The sequence below is a fragment of the Nerophis ophidion genome, linkage group LG26 (genome assembly GCF_033978795.1).
Source record: "Nerophis ophidion isolate RoL-2023_Sa linkage group LG26, RoL_Noph_v1.0, whole genome shotgun sequence".
NCBI lineage: Eukaryota > Metazoa > Chordata > Actinopteri > Syngnathiformes > Syngnathidae > Nerophis > Nerophis ophidion.
In genome coordinates, this window is record NC_084636.1 from 25,610,490 (window position 1) to 25,635,285 (window position 24,796).

Sequence of the window (24,796 nt, forward strand, 5' to 3'; positions counted from 1 at the left end):
ATAGTGATGTGGTGATTGATAACAGGTGCATGAGTCCAAATGAATCAGGTGCGTGACATGAGGACAGGTGATCACTAATGGGTTGTCATGGAAACAAAGCAGGGAGTGAAAAAACAGGAACTGACAAAATCCAAAGATCATAGCCAAACTAAACATGTCCACCAGGACATGACAGTTGATAAACTTATATACTGTGATTATGCCTGTGAAAAATAAAGAGTTAGCTTGTGATGATCACAGAAAATATTGTATAAATATAGTATATACGCAGATTGATCATGCAATTTATTTTGACACGTTTATGCACTTTTGCTTAAAGGTGTCCATCCATCCATCCATCCAGCTTGTCCCCTTTGGGGTCGCGGGGGGTGCTGGTGCCTATCTCAGCTGCATTCGGGTGGAAGGCGATTTACACCCTGGACAAATCACCCTTCATCACAGGGCCAACACAAATAGGCAGACAACATTCACACACTAGGGCCAATTTAGCCTATTATGCAAAACAAACATTTCCTACCTGTTGGTATAGTATCTGTTTTTGTGTTTTTGGGAGCAAATATCACAATATTACCCCTCTAACTGTCGATGGTTACCTGGAAGGCAACCATAATTGGCAAATTTCACTCCAAAATAAACCCTGACGGGACTTCATGTTCACAAATATGAAACAAATAAACGGCATGCAATAAAATAAAATGTTCTAAAAATTATCCTGTATGACATTTTGACAATACAATTGCATTTGAATACAAATATTTGACTTAATTAATTAGTTAATTTAAATTTTGCAAATTCATTTTAACCTGTGATTAATCATGACTTATCTAAATTCAAAAGTGTGAATAACATTATTAAAAACATACCAATTTGACAGCAATGCTTTATCCTTATACCAGTCTTATTCAATCGCCAAAGCTTTTCATTTGGCCCCCCGAACATCACCCAAACAGGCATGATGAAACCATTTAAAGGCCTACAGAAATGAGATTTTCTTATTCAAACGGGGATAGCAGGTCCATTCTATGTGTCATACTTGATCATTTCGCGATATTGCCATATTTTTGCTGAAAGGATTTAGTAGAGAACATCGACGATAATGTTCGCAACTTTTGGTCGCTAATAAAAAAGCCTGGCCTTTAACGGAAGTAGCAGACGATGTGCGCGTGACGTCACGGGTTGTATGGCTCCTCACATCCTCACATTGTTTACAATCATAGCCACCAGCACCGAGAGTGATTCGGACCGAGAAAGCGACAATTTCCTCATTAATTTGAGCGAGGATGAAAGGTTCGTGGATGAGGAAATTTAGAGTGAAAATAAAACAAAACAAAAAAGGCTATTGCAGTGGGAGCAATTCAGATGTTATTAGACACATTTACTAGGATAATTCTGGAAAATCCCTTATCTTCCTATTGTTTTAGTGAGATTATACAGTACCTGACAGTCGGAGGGGGCGTGGCCATGGGTGTGTTGACCCAGTGTCTCTGAGGGAAGTCACGTGCTGAAGCAGGACGAAGCCCCGCTGATGTCTCCAGTAAGAGTCGACTTATTACCACAATTTTCTCACCGAAAACTGCCGGTTGACATTTGGTCGGGATCCATGTTCGCTTGACCACTCTGATCCATAGTAAAGCTTCACATTCGGGAATTTTAAACAAGGAAACACTGTGTGTTTGTGTGGCTAAAGGCTAAAAGCTTCCCACCTCCATCTTTCTACTTTGACTTCTCTAATATTAATTAAACAAATTGCAAAAGATTCAGCAACACAGATCTCCAAAATACTGTGCAATTATGCCGTTGAAGCAGACGACATTTAGCTGTGTGTGTGCGTAGCGCTTATACTTCCTAAAAACGCATGACGTCTTGCGTACACGTCATCATTACACAACATTTTCAAGACGAAACTCCCGGGAAATTTAAAATTGTAATTTAGTAAACTAAAAAGGCCGTACTGGCATGTGTTGCAATGTTAATATTTCATCATTGATATATAAACTATCAGACTGCGTGGTGGGTAGTAGTGGGTTTCAGTAGGCCTTTAACACAATAAACAGATAAGGGATTTTCCAGAATTATCTTTGTAAATGTGTCTAATAACATCTGAATCGCTTCCACTGCTGTCGCCTGGAGCTGTCGCCTTTTCTTTTTTTTATTTTTTTTTTAGTGCTTCACTCTAACTTTCCTCATCCACGAATCATTCATCCTCCCTCAAATTAATGGGGGAATTGTCACTTTCTCGGTCTGAATCACTCTTGCTGCTGGTGGCTACGATTATAAACAATGTGAGGAGCCCTACAACCCGTGACGTCACGCGCACATTGTCTGCTACTTCCTGTACAGGCAAGGCTTTTTTTTCTATTCGCGACCAAAAGTTGCAAACTTTATCGTCGATGTTCTCTACTAAATCCTTTTAGCAAAAATATGGCAATATCGCGAAATGATCAAGTATGACACATAGAATGGACCTGCTATCCCTGTTTAAATAAGAAAGTCTCATTTCAGTAAGCCTTCTTTGACGTCTCCATTATTAATGGAACAAATTGCAAAAGATTCAGCAACACAAATGTCCAGAAGGGTTTAGTTATGCGATTAAAGCAGATTACTCATAGCTTGGACGGGGCTGGAAAATAATGTCCGCTACAACCCGAGACGTCAAACGCACGCGTCATCATACAAGTCATCGTACCACGACGTTTTCAACACGACACTTGGCGGGAAATTTAAAATTGTAATTTAGTAAACTAAACCGGCCGTATTGGCATGTGTTGCAATGTTAATATTTCATCATTGATATATAAACTATCAGACTGTGTGGTCGGTAGTAGTGGGTTTCAGTAGGCCTTTAAATTAGGGCTGTTCAAGTATGCAGTACTCCCACCAACGTACAGGGGGCAACAACGAAGCATATGTGTCGCAATGAGGCAGCAGTGGCGTGAGTAGAAGAAGACCACTCATTCAAAAAATCCAAATTAATCGCAAAAATCTCACTTTTAACAACAACTGGACAACAAAGTATGAATGTTCTGCCCCGAGCAAGTGGTCGAGTCATTGTTTCCTGGCGGACCTTTTAAGCGACGGACACGTTGAAACAGACAAGCAGGGACAAGGGCAGAAATTCCAGCGTGGAAGCTTCATCGTGGAACTTGGTCAAACTTTTGTGAGTAGACATTGTGCATAAATATACTTAGGTTTTTTTGTTTTGAAATAGCTGACTTTGTGGTGTATTTTGTATTCCTGGTGGTGTTTTTTTTTTTTTTTTTAAATCAAACCTCGTTTAATACATGTAGTGCTAAATTTGACCAGTAGAGGACGACAATGCGCACATATTGTTTTAGTGTGTGAATGTTGTGTACTTTTCAAATGTGTAAACATTTGTTGTTTATAGTGTGAATATATTAACGTTAAACTTATTTCATTCATTTAAACTACACAATGGACATTATTTATGTAAAATGCACATTGAACGTTATACTTTTATGTTTATATTTTCAGTCTTACAAACCTAAATGAAGGAAGAAGTGTAAACAAACACAACTCAAAGGCCTACTGAAACCCACTACTACCGACCACGCAGTCTGATAGTTTATATATCAATGATGAAATATTAACGTTGCAACACATGCCAATACGGCCGGTTTAGTTTACTAAATTGCAATTTTAAATTTCCCGCCAGGTATCCTGTTGAAAACGTCGCGGAATGATGACGCATATGTTGACGCGTGCTTGTGACGTTATTGGTTGGAGCTGACATTTCAGCCCAGCACGACTTTTAGCCGTCTCTTTTCATCGCATAATTACACAGTATTCTGGACATCTGTGTTGCTGAATCTTTTGCAATTTGTTCAATTAATAATGAAGACTATAAAGAAGAATGCTGTTGGTGGAAAGGGGTTGATTGCAGCTGCCTTTAGCAACCGAAACACAGCTGCTCTTTCTTTGTTTGTTGTGAAGCTTTAACACAGAGCGGTCAAGCGAACATGTTTCTCTACCTCATGTCAACCAGCAAGTTTTTGGATGGGAAAATTGTGATATTAAGTCGGCTCTTACCTGAGACTTGAGCGGATTAGCGACCTCCTCCTGCAGCTGTCAAAAAGGCAGCTGTGATCTTGGCTCCTCCATTGGAGGTCACCGCAGACCTCCGACTTTCAGGTATGACTTTATAATCTCACCAAAACACTATTAAAGGCCTACTGAAATGAGATTTTGTTATTTAAACGGGGATAGCAGGTCCATTCTATGTGTCATACTTGATCATTTCGCGATATTGCCATATTTTTGCTGAAAGGATTTAGTAGAGAACATCCACGAAAAAGTTTGCAACTTTTGCTTGCTAACAGAAATGCCCTTTCTCTACCGGAAGTCGCAGACGATGACGTCACATGTTGATGGCTCCTCACATATTCACATTGTTTTTAATGGGAGCCTCCAACAAAAAGTGCTATTCGGACCGAGAAAACGACAATTTCCCCATTAATTTGAGCGAGGATGAAAGATTTGTGTTTGAGGATATTGATAGCGACGGACTAGAAAAAAAAAAATTCGCAAATGCATTTGGACGGATTCCGATGTTTTTAAACACATTTACTAGAATAATTATCAGAAATCCCTTATCTTTCTATTGTTTTGCTAGTGTTTTAGTGAGTTTAATATTACCTGATAGTCTGAGTGTGTTGACGCCAGTGTCTCAGGGAAGTCGACGCCAGCATCATGGACGGCCCAAGCTCAGCTTTTCTTCGGTAAGAAGCGACTTTTTAACCACAATTTTCTCACCAAAACCTGCTGGTTGACATTTGGTCGGGATTCATGTTCGCTTGACCGCGCTCTGATCCATAGTAAATTTTCACCTCCGGGAATTTTAAACAAGGAATCACCGTGTGTTTGTGTGGCTAAAGGCTAAAGCTTCCCAACTCCATCTTTCTACTGTGACTTCTCTAATATTAATTAAACAAATTGCAAAAGATTCAGCAACACAGATCTCCAAAATACTGTGTAATTATGCCGTTGAAGCAGACGACATTTAGCTGTGTGTGTGCGTAGCGCTTATTCTTCCTAAAAACGCGTGACGTCTTGCGTACACGTCATCATTACACAACGTTTTCAAGACAAAACTCCCGGGAAATTTAAAATTGTAATTTAGTAAACTAAAAAGGACGTACTGGCATGTGTTGCAATGTTAATATTTCATCATTGATATATAAACTATCAGACTGCGTGGTCGGTAGTAGTGGGTTTCAGTAGGCCTTTAACACAATAAACAGATAAGGGATTTTCCAGAATTATCTTAGTAAATGTGTCTAATAACATCTGAATCGCTTCCACTGCTATCGCCTGGAGCTGTCGCTTTTCCTTTTTTTTCTTTCTTTTTTTTAGTGCTTCACTCTAACTTTCCTCATCCACGAATCATTCATCCTCCCTCAAATTAATGGGGACATTGTCGCTTTCTCGGTCCGAATCACTCTTGCTGCTGGTGGCTACGATTATAAACAATGTGAGGAGCCCTACAACCTGTGACGTCACGCGCACATTGTCTGCTACTTCCTGTATAGGCAAGGCTTTTTTTTCTATTCGCGACCAAAAGTTGCAAACTTTATCGTCGATGTTCTCTACTAAATCCTTTTAGCAAAAATATGGCAATATCGCAAAATGATCAAGTATGACACATAGAATGGACCTGCTATCCCCGTTTAAATAAGAAAATCTCATTTCAGTAAGCCTTTAAGGAAGAAAATAATTCAAAAGAAGGTTCACATTTATGAGCCTTCAGCGGCGTCAGGAATGCCTGTATGCCGTGTGTATGTTTTGCACGTTTGCCCCTGTCGTACAAAACAAGTTTATCTAACTAACGACCTACTTTTTGTGTTCATTTTGGCCCGGGGGCCATCAGGAGGTTAGCAAGGAATCTGGCCCGCAGGGTGCCTTTAACCTAGTTTTAAATATCTGACAGTATAAATTGCTGCATTTTGCAACACACTGTGGCCATCATGAATAATTCAGTTTAATGACCATGAGCTGCAATGGAAGTGGACACAGCACAGCATTTTATATATGACCCAATCCAAGCAAGAACAAGTCAACACACCTGGTCACACATAACACAACCTGCTCACTGAACTTCTTAAATATCATTAAAAAAATGTCAATGCACAACACATAATTCACAATTACACCCATACAATTCCTCTGCAATGCATGATGGGAAAAATGCAGTACACTCTTCACACTTATCCACGTTTGGCGCATTTTAGCTGCTTGATATTTCCGAATGATTACAAGACTTTAAGGAGGTTGTTTCGGAGTTAAACGAGGTAGTAGTCGAACTTTCACATACTCTTCATATCCATCCATTTTCTATCGTTTGTCCGTTTTCGGGTCGTGGGGGGTGCTGGAGCCTATTTCAGCTGTGTTCGGGCGGAAGGCGGTGTACACCCAGGGCAAGTCGCCACCTCATCGCAGGGCCAACACAGATAGACGGACAACATTCACACTCACACAACAAATATATTAATTATTAATTATATATATCCTTTATGTTAGTGTAAAATGTATTGTAAATATGTGTATTTATATAAATATGTACACACATATATTTATATATATATAGACATAGATATATATATAATATATATATATATATATATCTATATATATATATATATCCATCCATCCATCCATTTTCTACCGCTTGTCTATATATGTATATGTATATTTATATATATTTATTTATATATTTATGTATGTATATATATATATATATATATATATGTTTATACATATATATACACATATATGTATATGTCTATACATATATATATATATGTATATATACATATACATGTATTTATATATTTGTTTATATATATATGTGTGTGTATATATACGTATTTATATATTTGTGTATATATATGTGTGTGTGTGTGTATATATATATATATATATATATATATATATATATATATATATATATATATACACACATATATGTATATGTCTATACATATATATAATATATGTATGTATGTATGTATGTATGTATGTATTTATTTATATGTATGCGTGTATTTTGCCAAGAGGTCATTTCAAGTAGAAATTAGCAACAACATCACAATTAAAGCGGACTGCGAACTGCAGGGAGTGACAGTGTACGCTTATGGAAGTGATTGCTGCCCCTAAACGTCCATCATTCATTTCCATGTGCGCTCAGGCCTTGCATCCTCTGCAGCCTCTCGTGTTTTAATGACAGGACAAAGTCAATAAATTAAGCTAATGGGCTTCGTGACGGATTGCGAATGTGGAACTGCTGCTGCTGCTGCTATGTTTGAAAATGATGTTGCGACTGACAACGCTTACGCTAAATGGTACGCATTAAGCACGCTCTCCCATGCAGATACACAGGTGCACGTGCATTTCTGACACATGGAAGTGCAAACATACGCTTGCACGTTTTTAGAAAAAAGGAAAACATGCAGATGACACGAGAAGCAATGGATAAGCTTAGCAACAGACTAGCCAACAATAGACCAAAAAAACTTGTAACTCTAAGCTCTCAAGAAAATAAATACCCCATGTAAATGTTGCGTGTTGCGAACAAGGCAGCCAGGCAGAGTATGGCGCGAGGAAGGGATAAATAGCTCTCTGATTAGTAACCAGGAGCAAGTGAGCATCCCAAACAGTAATCAGAGGCAGGAGACAAAAATCAGCACCCATGGCAACCAAAAACACAAACAAAGGTGCTGAAACAGAATTAACAAACAACTAAGGAAATATCAAACTAAGCAAAACAAGACCCGGGGAACGGATCATGACAAGTGTGGGGATTGAGTTATTGAAGATGCAACAATGTATGGTCGAGTTGCAGTGAGGGTGCAGTTATAAATGGCGGTAATACTGGATTTGAATTGTTAATTTGTGGTATCCTGTTTCCTAATGTTTTATTAACTTTCAGCCTTACAAAATTAATTAATGAACTTGAGGTGTCCACTTGCAAAAGGATATTGTATCTAATTAAGTTAGTTGAACCAGAACTTAATATGAAGCAATGCAGTTTTACGCCACTGCAAACGTTTGTTACAATGCATACATGTCTTATTTTGGACCACATTATATACAGCAGTGGTTCTCAACCTTTTTTTCCAGTGATATACCCCCTGTGAACATTTTTTGATTCAAGTACCCCCTCATCAGAGCAAAGCATTTTTGGTTGAAAAAAGAGATAAAGAAGTAAAATACAGCACTATGTCATCAGTTTCTGATTTATTAATTTGTATAACTGTGACGCTTGGCTGCCATCGTGGTGATGTTTTGTTCTCTCGTATATATATTCTCTACACAGCGTAAAGGTAGGAAATTATTTATTTACTATAAAACAAACTAAAACCAAAGGCACTTGCACAAAGGCACTATAGAACAAAACAAACTGAACCAGCATGGGAGCTAGAAAGAACAGAAAGCGCTAGCATGTGAGCTAGGTTCAAACAGACAAAATAGCATGGAAGCTAATTGACTATTAAAAGTAAGTTACCACAATGCGGCAAGAGCGACGTCATCTGTTGCATAGAAGCAAATAAGAGCCTGAGGACGAATGGCAAATGAAGGCCTGCTTATTTAGGGAGATAACTAATCAAAGGCAGGTGCGCGTGATCAAGCGGAAGGCAGGTGACACAATTGCGTTGCTAAGACAACAGAAACAAAACAGGAAGTGCCACCGGGAACTAAGGACGTCAAATAACAAAACGAGATACCAAACAGAACCAAAACCAGAATATGCCATGATCCAAGTCGTGGATCATGGCAATAACAGTGCAAAATATTGCTCATTTGTAGTGATCTTTCTTGAACTATTTGGAAAAAAAGATATAAAAATAACTAAAAACTTGTTGAAAAATAAACAAGTAATTCAATTATAAATAAAGATTTCTACACATAGAAGTAATCATCAACTTAAAGTGCCCTCTTTGTGGATTGTAACAGAGATCCATCTGGATTCATGAACTTAATTCAAAACATTTCTTCAGAAAAAAAGAAATCTTTAACATCAATATTTATGGAACATGTCCACAAAAAAAATCTAGCTGTCAACACTGAATATTATATTGTTGCATTTCTTTTCACAGTTTATGAACTTACATTCATATTTTGTTGACGTATTATTCAATAAATATATTTGTAAAGGATTTTTTGAATTGTTGCTATTTTTTGAATATTTTTTAAAAATCTCACATACCCCTTGGCATACCCTCAAGTACCCCGAGGGGTACGCGTACCCCCATTTGAGAACCACTGATAAACAGTGTGCAAATGTACCTAATAATGTGCCCGGCAAGTGTACCTATTAGCTAATGATGTCAGCAATAAGCAAAAACAACACATTTTGATTTTTCAAAAAACTTTAAGTGCTAGCACATGGGATATATTTTAAGATATTTAATTTTTGGTGCATGGAGCAGGCATTATTTTGAGATAAAAGTGTTTTGAGTTAAGACTGCTATCGCAGAACCAATTCCACTTGAAAGTTGAGGTACAAATGTAGTAGGATGGCATAAAAATAACATCATTTTTTTTTATACTGGACTTTGTAGCCATCCATCCATCCATTTTTACCGCTTATTCCCTTTCGGAGTCGCGGGGGGCGCTGGCGCCTATCTCCGCTACAATCGGGCGGAAGGCGGGGTACACCCTGGACAAGTCGCCACCTAATCGCAGGGCCAACACAGATAGACAGACAACATTCACACTCACATTCACACACTAGGGCCAATTTAGTGTTGCCAATCAACCTATCCCCAGGTGCATGTCTTTGGAAGTGGGAGGAAGCCGGAGTACCCGGAGGGAACCCACGCATTCACGGGGAGAACATGCAAACTCCACACAGAAAGATCCCAAGCCTGGATTTGAACCCAGGACTGCAGGAACTTCTTATTGTGAGGCAGACGCACTAACCCTTCTGCCACCGTGAAGCCGGACTTTGTAGCATGGACTTAAAAGAAAAACAACTTCCATTTTGGTGCATATCGAGGTAAATATGCAGATAAAACAATGTTTATATGTGTACAACCAGCAAAGGCATTTTGACTCCTACTTTATACTCATTACCGCCACCTGCAAGAGTGGAGTGGTACTGCATCATCCAGCTCGGCACAGACAGAGGGCTGCACTCATGATAAACAGAAATACTTCTCCTCTCTCGTTCACTCTTTCGACCAGGCCTGGGCAATTATTTTGACTCAGGGGCCAAATTTTGAGAAAAAAATGTGTCTGGGGGCCGGTATACCTGTTTTTAGGAACACTAATACAAATAATGTCTGATTGAATGCTAAAAATGTGATGACAGGCTCCCTTTTAAAAACTGAATGTTTTATTACTGAATGAGACACCCAGAATGTACATGAAAATAAATATTTGTGGAGTTTACAATATTAACTATGAACGATAAAACACTGAATATTAACAGCATATGAACGCCACACCCCCTCTTTTTACCACATATTTTACAATCAAGTGAAACGCAACAAAAATGCAACAAACACAGCCAAATATGAACACCTACAATCTTATATATGTGATATATCACTAAGCTTTAGAACTTTGTTGTAAATATCTCCTTCTGCGTCTGTCCCTGACACCCGCATTTAAGGCTGGCCGCTCTGGAAACGCTCTGTGGAAACGCTCCCCACCCACACTGCTTGGTGCCTCGTCTCAGCTGCTGTGACTTAGATTAACTAATTACATCCAGACTGTTATCGACGCAAAGCATCTGTGATGTTATGGGAGTGCATTAGTGCCCAAGGCATGGGTAACTTACACATCTGTGAAGGCACCATTAATGCTGAAAGGTACATACAGGTTTTGGAACAACATATGCTGCCATTTAAGCGCCATCTTTTTCATGGACACCCCTGCTTATTTCAGCAAGACAATGCCACGCCACATTCAGCACGTGTTACAACTGCGTGGCTTCACAAAAAAAGAGTGAGGGTACTTTCCTGGCCCGCCTGCAGTCCAGACCTGTCTCCCATCAAAAATATGTGGTGCATTATGAAGCGTAAAATACGACAGCGGGGACCCCGGACTGTTGAACGACTGAAGCTCTACATCAGGGGTGCCCACACTTTTTCTGCAGGCGAGCTACTTTTCAATTGACCAACTCGAGGGGATCTACCTCATTTTTATATATCATTTATATTTATTTATTTATGAAAGAGACATTTTTGTAAACAAGTTAAATGTGTTTAATGATAATACAAGCATGTGTAACACATATAGATGTATTTCTTTCACAAAGACAAGAATATAAGTTGGTGTATTACCTGATTCTGATGACTTGCATTGATTGGAATCAGACAGTAATGATGATAACGCCCACATTTTCAAATGGAGGAGAAAAAAAGTTGTCCTTTCTGTACAATACCACATGAAAGTGGTTGGTTTTTGGCATCTAATTCATCCAGCTTCCATACACTTTACAAGAAAAACATTGGCGGCAAATTCCGTAGCTTGCTTGATTGACATTCACGGCACCCGAGGGTCTTGTGAGATGACGCTGGCTGTTGCCAGTTCATTATTATGAAAAAATGACCGAGAGGAAGGCGAGAAACACTTTTTATTTCAACAGACTTTCGTGCCGTCCCTTCCGTCAAAACTCTAAAGGTCGACTGCACATTTCCTATCTTCACAATAAAAGCCCTGCTTCATGCTGCCTGCGCTAACAAAATAAGAGTCTCGGAAAGCTGGCGTGCACAAGTGATGTGCACGCCAGCTTTCTGAGGGATCGCTTGTGCACGCCAGTTTTCCGAAACTCTGTATTTAGTTCGCGCAGGCAGCATGAAGCAGGGCTTTTATTGTGAAGATAGGAAATGTGCAGTCGGCCTTTAGAGTTTTGACGGAAGGTACGGCGCGAGAGTCTGTTGAAATAAAAAGTGTTTCTCGCCTTCCTCTCGGTCATATTTTCATAATAATGATCTTGCAGCAGCCAGCGTCAACTCACAAGACCCTCCGGTACCGTGAATGTCATTTAAGTGACGTCTTGGTGAAGATTGATGATCACTAATTTTTAGGTTTATTTTTTTTAAAAGCCTGGCTGGAGATCGACTGACACACCCCCCGCGGTCGACTGGTAGCTCGCGATCGACGTAATGGGCACCCCTGCTCTACATAAAACAAGAATGGGAAAGAATTCCACTTTCAAGCGTCAACAATTACTTTCCTCAGTTCCCAAACGTTTATTGAGTGTTGTTAAAAGAAAAGTTAATGTAACACAGTGGTGAACATGCCCTTTCCCAACTACTTTGGCACGTGTTGCAGCCATGAAATTCTAAGTTAATTATTATTTGCAAAAAAAAAAAAAAAAGTTTATGAGTTTGAACATCAAATATCTTGTCTTTGTGGTCCATTCAACTGAATATGGGTTGAAAAGGATTTGCAAATCATTGTTTTCCGTTTATATTTACATTTAACACAATTTCCCAACTCATATGGAAACGGGGTTTGTAGATTATCATAGTAACTCACACAAAAGCGCAGATTCCAACCATTGAAACACTTTGTATAGTTGAAGACTTACAGTCATTAGAAAACATCACTGCACATCATAATAGGAGCTACACTTTCCATCTTAAAGGGGAACATTATCACCAGACCTATGTAAGCTTCAATATATACCATGATGGTGCAGAAAAAAGAGCATATATTTTTTTAGACGATTTCCGAACTCTAAATGGGTTAATTTTGGCGAATTAAACGCCTTTCTGTTTATCGCTCTATGTACGATGACGTAAAAACGTGACGTCACATCGGTCGCCAACGCCATTTTTCCCTACCACATCAAGTCAAATCTACTCTGTTATTTTCCGCTTTTTCGACTGTTTGCCGGTACCTTGGAGACATCATGCCTCATCGCTGTGTTGTCGGAGGGTGTAACAACACGATCAGGGACGGATTCAAGTTGACTTACGTGGAGTGTGCATCGATTAGCACGACATGCTAATCGGTGCTAACATGCTATTTAGGCTAGCTGTGTGCATTATGCCTCATTTGTAGCTATATTTACATCCAGCCTTTCCCTCCACCCACATTTAATGCCAAACAAACACTTACCAATCGACTGATTTAAGTTGCTCCAATTTCAAGAGATGCGAAAGTCCCTCGTTTGGTTTTTACCGGCACAGAGATGACAATAATGTCTGGATATCCTGCGACACTCAAAGCAGATGCATTCCCAACGATAAAGTCAACGAAATCACAAAGGTGAGTGTTTTTGTTATTATTGACTTATGTGCTAATCAGACATATTTGGTCGCAGGATGACTGCCAGTTAATCGATGCTAACATGCTATTTAGGTTACCTGTATGTACATTTGTAGTTGTATTTGCATCAAGCGTTTCTTTCCACCCACATTTCATGCGAAACAAACACTTACCAATCGACGGATTTAAGTTGATCCAGTGTCAAGAGATGTGAAAGTCGTGATCGGCTGGTCTGCACATTTTACCGGCGATGCTAAGACAGACATGCATGGCCGAATAGCGTCAATAGCTATTCACTCAATAGTTTCAGTTTCTTCTTCAATTTCCTTTTCGCTATCTGCCTCCATACTCCAACAATCTGTTTCAATACTTGCGTACTCTGTTGAATCGCTTAAGCCGCTGAAATCCGCGTCTGAATCCGAGCTAACGTCACTATATCTTGCTGTGCTATTCGCCATTGTTTGTATTGGCATCGCTATGTGACGTCACAGGGAAATGGACAGTGGCTCAAGCAAATAGCGAAGATCCAGCACTTTAAAGCTTTTTTTAGGGATATTCCGGGAGATGTAACATTTTGAAAAAACTTCGAAAAATTAAAATAAGCCACTGGGAACTTATTTTTATTGGTTTTAACCCTTCTGAAATTGTGATAATGTTCCCCTTTAACATTATCACAATTTCAGAAGGGTTAAAACCAATAAAAATAAGTTCCCAGTGGCTTACCCGGAAAAGGGTGGAGTGCCATCTCCGGGCTGGGGAGGAGACCCTGCCCCAAGTGGAGGAGTTCAAGTACTTAGGAGTCTTGTTCACAAGTTGGGGAAGAGTGGATCGTGAGATCGACAGGCGGATCGGTGCGGCGTCTTCAGTAATGCGGACGTTGTATCGATCCGTTGTGGTGAAGAAGGAGCTGAGCCGGAAGGCGAAGCTCTTAATTTACCGGTCGATCTACGTTCCCATCCTCACCTATGGTCATGAGCTTTGGGTCATGACCGAAAGGATAAGATCACGGGTACAAGCGGCCGAAATGAGTTTCCTTCGCCGGGTGGCGGGGCTCTCCCTTAGAGATAGGGTGAGAAGCTCTGCCATCCGGGAGGAACTCAAACTGGCTCCTCTCCACATCGAGAGGAGCCAGATGAGGTGGCTTGGGCATCTGGTCAGGATGCCACCCGAACGCCTCCCTAGGGATGTGTTTAGGGCACGTCCAGCTGGTAGGAGGCCACGGGGAAGACCCAGGACACGTTGGGAAGACTATGTCTCCCGGCTGGCCTGGGAACGCCTCGGGATCCCCCGGGAAGAGCTAGACAAAGTGGCCGGAGATAGGGAAGTCTGGGCTTCCCTGCTTAGGCTGCTGCCCCCACGACCCGACCTCGGATAAGCGGAAGATGATGGATGGATGGATGGATGGTTCCCCTTTAAAGATCTAAAAAAAATAATGATATGGGAATGTCCGGCGGGCCAGATTGAAAAGCTTAAAGGGCCGCATGTGGCCCCCAGGCCTTAATTTGCCCAAGTCTGCTTGAGACCAACTCAAGTTAGAGAGTGCATGAAGGAGTCCTTAAAGGTACTGATGAGACTGCCGGGTTGTGAACGGAGCTGCAGGTGCACATGCCGCCGCCGACAAATGAGCAGGAAGCTGTGCGTGTCTCAGTGCGTAGGCGTCGTCACCGAGCGCGCTCTCTCCCTTGAACGCGGCACACGCGGGCCGAGGCCCAGCGATGCACTCCAACTCCTCAAATGGCTGCTCTTACACTGCGTTCCTGCCTGCCCACTCCTCCTCACATTATCGCACATACTCAACCGCCTGTGCGAGCCAGGAGCCGAAAGGAACACATTAGTCATTTACACGGAGGGATGCCTGTCGCCTTTGTCCATCAGTCTGTGGCGGAGGCTGTGCAGACCCCTACTGGTAGAGAACACCGTTACACACTCACTCGGAAGTCTGCGTGCGTGCGTGTGTGTGTTTGTGTGTGCGTGTGTGTGTGTGTGTGTGTGTGTGCGTGTGTGTGTGCGTGTGTGTGTGCGTGTGTGTGTGCGTGTGTGTGTGTTCTTGTCTTTCTACCCTTCTTGAGACATCAACAAGGAAAAGTACCTTCCATACAGAAAAACCATTGCATCTAATAGAAAGACAAACACTAGATTCCGTGAACATTGCTCCAAAGCATACTTGCCAACTAGGGGTGTGGGAAAAAATCGATTCGAATTTGAATCGCAATTCTCACGTTGTGCGATTCAGAATCAATTTTCTTTTTTTTTTTTTGGATTTTTAATTATTTTTGATTTTTTTTATCAATCTAACAATACAATACACTGTGGCGGGCACTAGGACCATGCTCACACCCAGCAGAAGGGGTGTGGTTTGTTCTCCTGGGAGACACTTTAAAAGTGCATGTTGTGTTGTGTTTGAGTATTCTCATGTTGGCGGTCTACAATAAAGACCTGAAAGAAACAACCCTGTGTTTCTTGCATTTGCCACAACACAGCAATAACATAACAATGCAATCCAATTCCAAAACCAAACCTGATCCAGCAACACTCAGAACTGCAATAAACGAAGCAATTGAAAGGAGACACAAACACGACACAGAACAAACCAAAAGTAGTGAAACAAAAATGAATATTATCAACAACAGTATCAATATTAGTTATAATTTCAGCATAGCAGTGATTAAAAATCCCTCATTGACATTATCATTAGATATTTATAAAAATAATAAAAAAGAACAATAGTGTCACAGTGGCTTACACTTGCATTGCATCTCATAAGCTTGACAACACACTGTGTCCAATATTTACACAAAGATACAATAAGTCATATTTTTGGTTCTTTTAATAGTTAAAACAAATTTACATTAATGCAATCAGTTGATAAAACATTTTCCTTTACAATTATAAAAGTTTTTTACAGAAAAAATACTACTCTGCTAGCATGTCAGCAGACTGGGGTAGATCCTGCTGAAATCCTATGTATTGAATGAATACAGAATCCTTTTAAATCTGGGAAAAAATCGTGTTGAATTAAAAAATAAAATCGATTTTGAATTGAATCATGACCCCAAGAATCGATATTTAATCGAATCGTGGGACACCCAAAGATTCGCAACCCTATTGCCAACCCTGCTGGATTTTCCGGGAGACTCCCGATTTTCAGTACCTTTACCGAAAATCTCCTGGAACAACCATTCTCCCGAATTTCTCCCAATTTCTAGCCGAACCTGAGTGAGGACAGCCTGCCGTCACGTCCGCTTTTCCTCCATATAAACAGCGTGCCGGCCCAGTCACGTTATAACGTCTACGGCTTTTGGAGAGTGTACAACTGCACACACAACAAAAAGGAGACTGTTATATACGTGTCCGTTATCCATAGGTTTATCTATAACCCATAAAGTAGGCAAGGAACGGAGCTATTTCTGACTGTGTGTTTATTCCAATATCCGGAATCCCATCATGCATTGCTTCAAAATACGGCAGGTAGTAATGTCCAAAAAAAGATAGTGAATAAAACGAGGATGGACAATTCAACCCTAAACTCACTCCTTTCCGGCAAATGAAATGTCACAGATGCTGCCCATACCTATGCTCCTTCGAAGGCTTTGCTACTGGCTGCAAAGCATTGCACTTTCAAATACAACAATGAGTAGAGAGGAGTGTTATGTGTGTGTATTTGTGTATATAAATGAACACTGAAATTCAAGTATTTATATATATATATATAAATGTCATGTCTGATCATGTTTTTGTTTGGCCATGTGCTGTTTGACCTTTGGACTCTTTAAGTTCCTGTTTTTTTTTCACTCCTTTGGTTTTTGTTTCCATGGTTACCCATTGGTTTCACCTGTTGCTCATTTGGACACGCACCTGTGTAATCATGTCACTGTTATTTAAGCCTGTCTTTTTCTGTTGGTCGGCTTGGCGTCATTGTGTTCTTTTCATGCTCTCTCCATGCTATTATTTTCATGCTGCTATTGTCAAGCCACAGTAACTGTTTTTTGTTTTATGTCCAAAGTTTAGTCTTAGTGTTACTTTTGGTTTCCTTCGTCAAGTTGTGCTTTCACCTTGAGCGCCTTTTTGTTTGTACCGTTTTTTAGTTAAGATTAAATCATGTTTTTACCTGAACGCCATGTTTTGAGTGGTCTGTCTGCCTTCCTGGGAGAACGACCCCGCTGCAAGCTGCGACCCCCCCACCCTGACTATATATATATATATATATATATATATATATATAAAATTTAATTTCAGTGAATTCTAACTATAAATATACTCCTACCCCGTGAACCCTGCCCCCGGCGTGCCCCAGCATTTGTAACATGCTAACTGTATGCAAGTTTACGTTAGCATGCTAGCATGCTAACATTAAAGTGCTAGTTTTATGCACTCATTTTTCAACCGTTTTCCCTAGAGTCATATAACCAAAGTTTATTTAATCGCAGGTAAATTCAGACTTTCCTGTTTCAGAACAACTCTACCCGTTCGACCCGCAGCAGTTGTCAAGGCAACAACACAGCGAGTGTGACTATATTATGCCAATCAACAACGGTCCTCACAAAAATGTGACATGCCTGGCCAACATAATGAGCAAAATATATCTAGAAGACAACACAAACTGGGGTAACCCTCAATCTTCCAATTGTGTGGCCAACATGCTAACCACTAGTTCATAACTAAAACCTTAAATGGTAGGGGTATCACAATATATATATATATATATATATATATATATATATATATATATATATATATATATTGTTCATCTTAATTGCGATTCTCAATTGTAAAGACTCTTAATCAGTTCCAAAAAAATCCAAAATATTTAATTTGTTTCGCACTTTGTCCTGTCCACCCACTCAGGTAAATCATATTGTTGATGTACAGTGGATGCCCATTTTTGCTTTACTAAACTACTTTAGAAAAGAAAAGTTTTAGGATATGTCTTTTGTTGCCTTATTTGAATTTGGCTTCATTAAATGTTTGGGAAGCATTTTATGCAACAAAAACAGTTGTTTTTTTAAGTAATACAGAAATTGATCATAGTTGTTTATATGGGGGAATGTAGTTAATCATAGAACTGGCATCCAATGGTATTAAAAAAAAGTATAGATTTTCAATTGAGTGCAGCATGGTGGAAGAGGGGTTAGTGCGTCTGCTTCACAATACGAAGGTCCTGATTAGTCAGGGTGGATTAGTTTCTGTGTGGAGTTTGCATGTCCTCCCCGTGAATGTGTGGGTTCCCTCCGGGTACTCCAGCTTCCTCCCACTTCCAAAGACATGCACCTGGGGATAGGTTGATTGGCAACACTAAATTGGCCCTAGTGTGTGAATGTGAGCGTGAATGTTGTCTGTCTATCTGTGCTGGCCCTGCGATGAGGTGCGACTTGTCCAGGGTGTGCGCCGCCTTCCGCCCGATTGTAGCTGAGATAGGCACCAGCGCCCCCCGCGACCAGAAAGGGAGTAAGCGGTATAAAATGGATGGATGGATAGATTTTTAATAGAGAATTGTTTTGTCATGATCCGTAGCCCAGATCATGTTTTGTTTAGTTTTTGACATGGGTGTTGATAAGTTTCACCTGCCTCTGATTACTGTTCGGGATGCTCACCTTCTCCTGGGCACTAATCAGAAAGCTACTTATTCCTGTTTTTCGCCACACACTGTCTGGCTGTTTTGTTTGCTTTACGCAAAAGTTAAGTTTGATGATTTCTTACTTCTTCGCTCACGATTTTTGTACTAAATTTTGCCTTTGCGTGCGATCGGCACGCGTCGTCTATACCGTCCCTGGGGCGGTATAGCTTGGTTGGTGGAGTGGCTGTGCCAGCAACTTGAGGGTTGCAGGTTCCATCCCCGCTTCTGCCATCCTAGTCACTGCCGTTGTGTCCTTGGGCAAAACACTTTACCCACCTGCTCCCAGTGCCACCCACACCGGTTTAAATGTAACTTAGATATTGGGTTTCACTATGTAAAGCGCTTTGAGTCACTAGAGAAAAAGCGCTATATAAATATAATTCACTTCACTTCTTTTGTTTTGTATCTTGTCTTTTGGTATTTTGAATGATTTATTCGGAAATTCATCATTTCCTTACCTGCACCTTGCCTCCGGAGTTCCTGCTGCATCATGGGAGAACAATCACGAACCAAGCGTGACACATTTTGAATCTAGAATTGATTCTGAATCGAATTGTTACTCCAAAGAATCGAATCGAATCGCGTGGTGCCCAAAGATTCACAGTCTTACTAAATGAAAACAACACTTGGTTTAGTAGAGCCACAGTTTTTTCAACGCAACGTCATGAATGATTGCAGCAACGAAGTATGCAAATTAATACGAAATCCCACTTATCAGTTCCCACAGGGATTATTTTTGTAATTACAGTAAGAAGAGTGAAACCTAAAAAGGACACAAAGGGGTGATTAAGAATGTGTTCAGACACGTGCACATGAATCTTTAATTACAGCCAACTGTCTCAGGGCTGGTGGAGTTAAATGGCTTTGGACGAACACCGGTTCAATAATTGAGGATGTTGTGCTAGCGCTCTCGTGACCTGCGAAGCTGTAGGCGTTGGCTGCATTAAGACAGGAGTAAACAAGCAGACACACATTTGTGGTCGCAAATTCCAAAAAAAAAACAGTAGCCTGCTCCTGTTGTAAAGAGGATCTTGGACCACTGTGAAAACATTGGCAGTTCCTTGCATTGATATTTTAACCTTGGGGTCCAAACTTTTGCTATACATAACTTAGGCATTCCTCAAAACAACTCTTTAAAGGGAAACTGCCCTTTTTTTGCGAATTTTGCCTATCGTTCACAATCAATATGAAAGACATGACGGCGGATGGAATTTTATGTTTTTTTCTTTATGCATTCTGATTAATAAATAAATGCGATCCAAAGTCTGCTTACATGGTTAATATTCATGTCACAAAACTGTAAATGGATGATTGTTGGCACTTTTTGAATGTTTTTTTTTTTTTAATCTTATCGTGTTGCGCTTCTTTTTTACTGGCTTTTCCTGTTTTGTTGGTATTTTCCTGTAGCCGTTCCATGTCTTCTTAGAACGCTATTCCCTGCACCTAATTTTTTTTTTTTTTACCAATCAAGACTATTTCAGTTGTGCGGATGCTATCCTTTGTAGAGACATTGTTGATTGTCGTGTCATGTTCGGATGTACTTTGTGGGCGCCATCTCTGCTCCACATGTGTAAGTCTTTGCTGTCGTCCAGCATCATACTTGCCAACCTTGAGACCTCCGATTTCGGGAGGTGGGGGGTGAGGGTGGGGGTTGGGGGCGTAGACGGGGGTGTGAAGGGGGCGTGGTTGGGGGTGTGATTAAGAGGGGAGGAGTATATTTACCTAGATTTAATATATATGTATATATATATATATATATATATCGGGACGGCGTGGCGCAGTGGCAGAGTGGCCGTGCGCAACCCGAGGGTCCGTGGTTCAATCCCCACCTAGTACCAACCTCGTCACGTCCGTTGTGTCCTGAGCAAGACACTTCACCCTTGCTCCTGATGGGTGCTAGTTAGCGCCTTGCATGGCAGCTCCCTCCATCAGTGTGTGAATGTGTGTGTGAATGGGTAAATGTGGAAGTAGTGTCAAAGCGCTTTGAGTACCTTGAAGGTAGAAAAGCACTATACAAGTACAACCCATATATATAAAGAAATACTTGACTATATATATATATATATATAGTTGTATTCAGTGTTAAAAAATATAAAATGATATGGCTCTCATGGAAATACTTTTAAAAATGTTTGGCTTGTATGGCTCTCTCAGCCAAAAAGGTTCCCAACCCCTGAGTTAAGGGTTGAATCGTCCATCCTTGCTTTTCGAACCATATGCATGTACAGTAGATGGCAGTATTGTCCTGTTTAAGAGTGTCACAACATTGTTGTTTGGCAGATGAACTGCTTTACGGTAGACGAAAACAGACTGCTGTTGTTGTGTGTTGTTTTACCGCGCTGGGAGGACGTTAATGAAACTGCCTAACAATAAACCCACATAAGAAACCAAGAACTCGCCCTCGATCATTCCACAGTTATAACATCATTGGGCAGACACGCTCTTTATACACATCACTCAGGTCCGCATGGAGCTGGAGGGGGCGTGGCCTCCAGCTCTGCCTGAATTTCGGGAGATTTTCGGGAAAAAATATGTCCCGGGAGGTTTTCGGGGGAGGCGCTGAATTTCGGGAATCTCTAGGAAAATCCAGGAGGGTTGGCAAGTATTTCCAGCATTCTGTTTTTGTTTACATTGCAGCCAGTTCAGTTTTATTTTTATTTTTCATAGCCATTCTAAATGCCTTGTCTTAGGGGCACTCACCTTTTGTTTATTTTTGGTTTAAGCATTAGATACGTTTATAAAGCAATTAACGTATTTTTCGGAATGTAAGTCGCATTTTTTTTCATAGTTTGGCCGAGGGCGCGACTTATGTGTGAAATAATGTTATTTAGCTCATTCACGTAAGAGACTAGACGTATAAGATTTCGTCGGATTTAGCAATTAGGAGTGACAGATTGTTTGGTAAACGTATAGCATGTTCTATATGTTATAGTTATTTGAATGACTCTTACCATAATATGTTACGTTAACATACCAGAAACCTTCTCAGTTGGTTATTTATGCGTCATATAACGTACACTTATTCAGCCTGTTGTTCACTATTCTTTATTTATTTTAAATTTTCTTTCAAATGTCTATTCTTGGTGTTAGATTTTATCAAATAAATTTCCCCCAAAAATACAACTTATACTCCAGTGCGACTTATATATGTTTTTTTCCTTCTTTATTATGCATTTTCGGCAGGTGCGACTTATACTCCGAAAAATATGTTAGCTACCTGTTGCCACCTACTGATATGGAAGAATATCATTCAGTTACTCTGCTGAGCTTTAGAAAGTACAGACACTCAACAAAGGCACATTATTTGCAGATTATAATTACTGGTTTGCATCAAATATTAAATACCAATTAGGAATAATACTGAAGGGAGAAGTCTGGATGTTAGCGTTCTGGAAATAGAATAGAATAGAATAGAATGAACTTTATTGTCATTATGTTTGCATTTAACGAGATTAAAGACTCCAACTTAAGGTGCGGTAGTGGGAACAAATATGGGGTGAAATAAATGACATAAGAGGTAAAAAGGAAAAACTAACAATTGAAAGAAACAGACAACTATCCAATAAAAATAGTAAGCAATCCTGTACAATATACAAAACACTATAGAAGTACAAAATACAAAATACTGTACAATATACAGAGCAAGACAAGAGTACCGAAGTAATAAATAACAATCGGTGTCGGACGTATTGCACTCGAAGGGTAGTATTGCACAGTAGGGTATTAGGGCATGATATTGTACAGGGGTGAATTATTATTATTTTAAGTTAGAGTTCAACATGGTGACAGCTTTGGGAAAGAAGCTGTCTCTGAGCCTGTTTGTTCTGGCTCTGATGCACCTGTAGCACCTGCCTGATGGTAGCAAGTCGAACAGGTGGAAGCCAGGGTGTGTGCTGTCCTTGGTAATGTGTTTTGCTCTGTTGAGGCAACGGGAGTTGTGTAAATCCTTCAGGGAGGGCAGGGGACAGCCGATGATTTTTTTGTGCAGACTTTATGACCCTCTGAATCGCCTGTTTGTCTGCTTTAGTGCAGCTGGCGTACCACACTGTTATGCAGTACGTCAGCAGGCTCTCGACAGCCGAGCGATAGAAGGTAACCATCAGCTTCCTCTCCAGTCTGTTCTTTCTCAGCACCCTCAGGAAGTGGAGTCCCCGCTGGGCCTTCCGGATGACCGCAGTTGTATTTTGGGTCCAGGACAGGTCAGCAGATATGAGGGTGCTGAGGAACTTGAAGGAGCTGACTTTCTCCACCTCCTCGGCGTTGATGTAGAGGGGGGCGGGGTCTGCAGTGTTTTTCCTGAAGTCAAAGAGGAGTTCCTTGGTTTTTGTGGAGTTCAGTGCCAAATTATTCACTGAACACCACGCTGATAGTTTCAGGACCTCATCTCTGTATGCAGACTCATCCCCCCCTGTAACAGGTGGAAGCCAGGGTGTGTGCTGTCCTTGGTAATGTGTTTTGCTCTGTTGAGGCAACGGGAGTTGTGTAAATCCTTCAGGGAGGGCAGGGGACAGCCGATGATTTTTTGTGCAGACTTTATGACCCTCTGAATCGCCTGTTTGTCTGCTTTAGTGCAGCTGGCGTACCACACTGTTATGCAGTACGTCAGCAGGCTCTCGACAGCCGAGCGATAGAAGGTCACCATCAGCTGCCTCTCCAGTCTGTTCTTCCTCAGTACCCTCAGGAAGTGGAGTCTCCGCTGGGCCTTCCGGATGACCGCAGTTGTATTTTGGGTCTAGGACAGGTCAGCAGATATGAGGGTGCTGAGGAACTTGAAGGAGCTGACTCTCTCCACCTCCTCGCCATTGATGTAGAGTGGGGCGGGGTCTGCAGTGTTTTTCCTGAAGTCAAAGATGAGTTCCTTGGTTTTTGTGGTGTTCAGTGCCAAATTATTCACTGAACACCACGCTGATAGTTTCAGGACCTCATCTCTGTATGCAGACTCATCCCCCCCTGTAACAGGTGGAAGCCAGGGTGTGTGCTGTCCTTGGTAATGTTTTTTGCTCTGTTGAGGCAACGGGAGTTGTGTAAATCCTTCAGGGAGGGCAGGGGACAGTCGATGATTTTTTGTGCAGACTTTATGACCCTCTGAATCGCCTGTTTGTCTGCTTTAGTGCAGCTGGCGTACCACACTGTTATGCAGTACGTCAGCAGGCTCTCGACAGCCGAGCGATAGAAGATCACCATCAGCTGCCTCTCCAGTCTGTTCTTCCTCAGTACCCTCAGGAAGTGGAGTCTCCGCTGGGCCTTCCGGATGACCGCAGTTGTATTTTGGGTCCAGGACAGGTCAGCAGATATGAGGGTGCTGAGGAACTTGAAGGAGCTGACTCTCTCCACCTCCTCGCCGTTGATGTAGAGGTGGGTTGGGTCTGCAGTGTTTTTCCTGAAGTCAAAGATGAGTTCCTTGGTTTTTGTGGTGTTCAGTGCCAAATTATTCACTGAACACCACGCTGATAGTTTCAGGACCTCATCTCTGTATGCAGACTCATCCCCCCCTGTAACAGGTGGAAGCCAGGGTGTGTGCTGTCCTTGGTAATGTGTTTTGCTCTGTTGAGGCAACGGGAGTTGTGTAAATCCTTCAGGGAGGGCAGGGGACAGCCGATGATTTTTTTGTGCAGACTTTATGACCCTCTGAATCGCCTGTTTGTCTGCTTTAGTGCAGCTGGCGTACCACACTGTTATGCAGTACGTCAGCAGGCTCTCGACAGCCGAGCGATAGAAGGTAACCATCAGCTTCCTCTCCAGTCTGTTCTTTCTCAGCACCCTCAGGAAGTGGAGTCTCCGCTGGGCCTTCCGGATGACCGCAGTTGTATTTTGGGTCCAGGACAGGTCAGCAGATATGAGGGTGCTGAGGAACTTGAAGGAGCTGACTCTCTCCACCTCCTCGGCGTTGATGTAGAGGGGGGCGGGGTCTGCAGTGTTTTTCCTGAAGTCAAAGAGGAGTTC

The 24,796-nt window shown here is 41.2% G+C and overlaps 1 protein-coding gene and 1 long non-coding RNA gene across 2 annotated transcripts in view; one reads left to right on the top strand and one right to left on the bottom strand.

The window, feature by feature from the left end:
* The window catches only part of lingo3a (leucine rich repeat and Ig domain containing 3a), a 126,635-nt gene that overhangs the window by 13,964 nt on the left and 87,875 nt on the right, over window positions 1-24,796 (bottom strand). The gene's annotated exons all lie outside the window — the stretch shown is intronic.
* Window positions 2,949-24,796, top strand: part of LOC133543590 (uncharacterized) — a 156,723-nt gene continuing 134,875 nt past the window's right edge. Inside the window, exon 1 of the long non-coding RNA XR_009804417.1 lies at window positions 2,949-3,157. This is a non-coding gene — a long non-coding RNA (uncharacterized LOC133543590). The remainder of the gene's footprint in view (window positions 3,158-24,796) is intronic.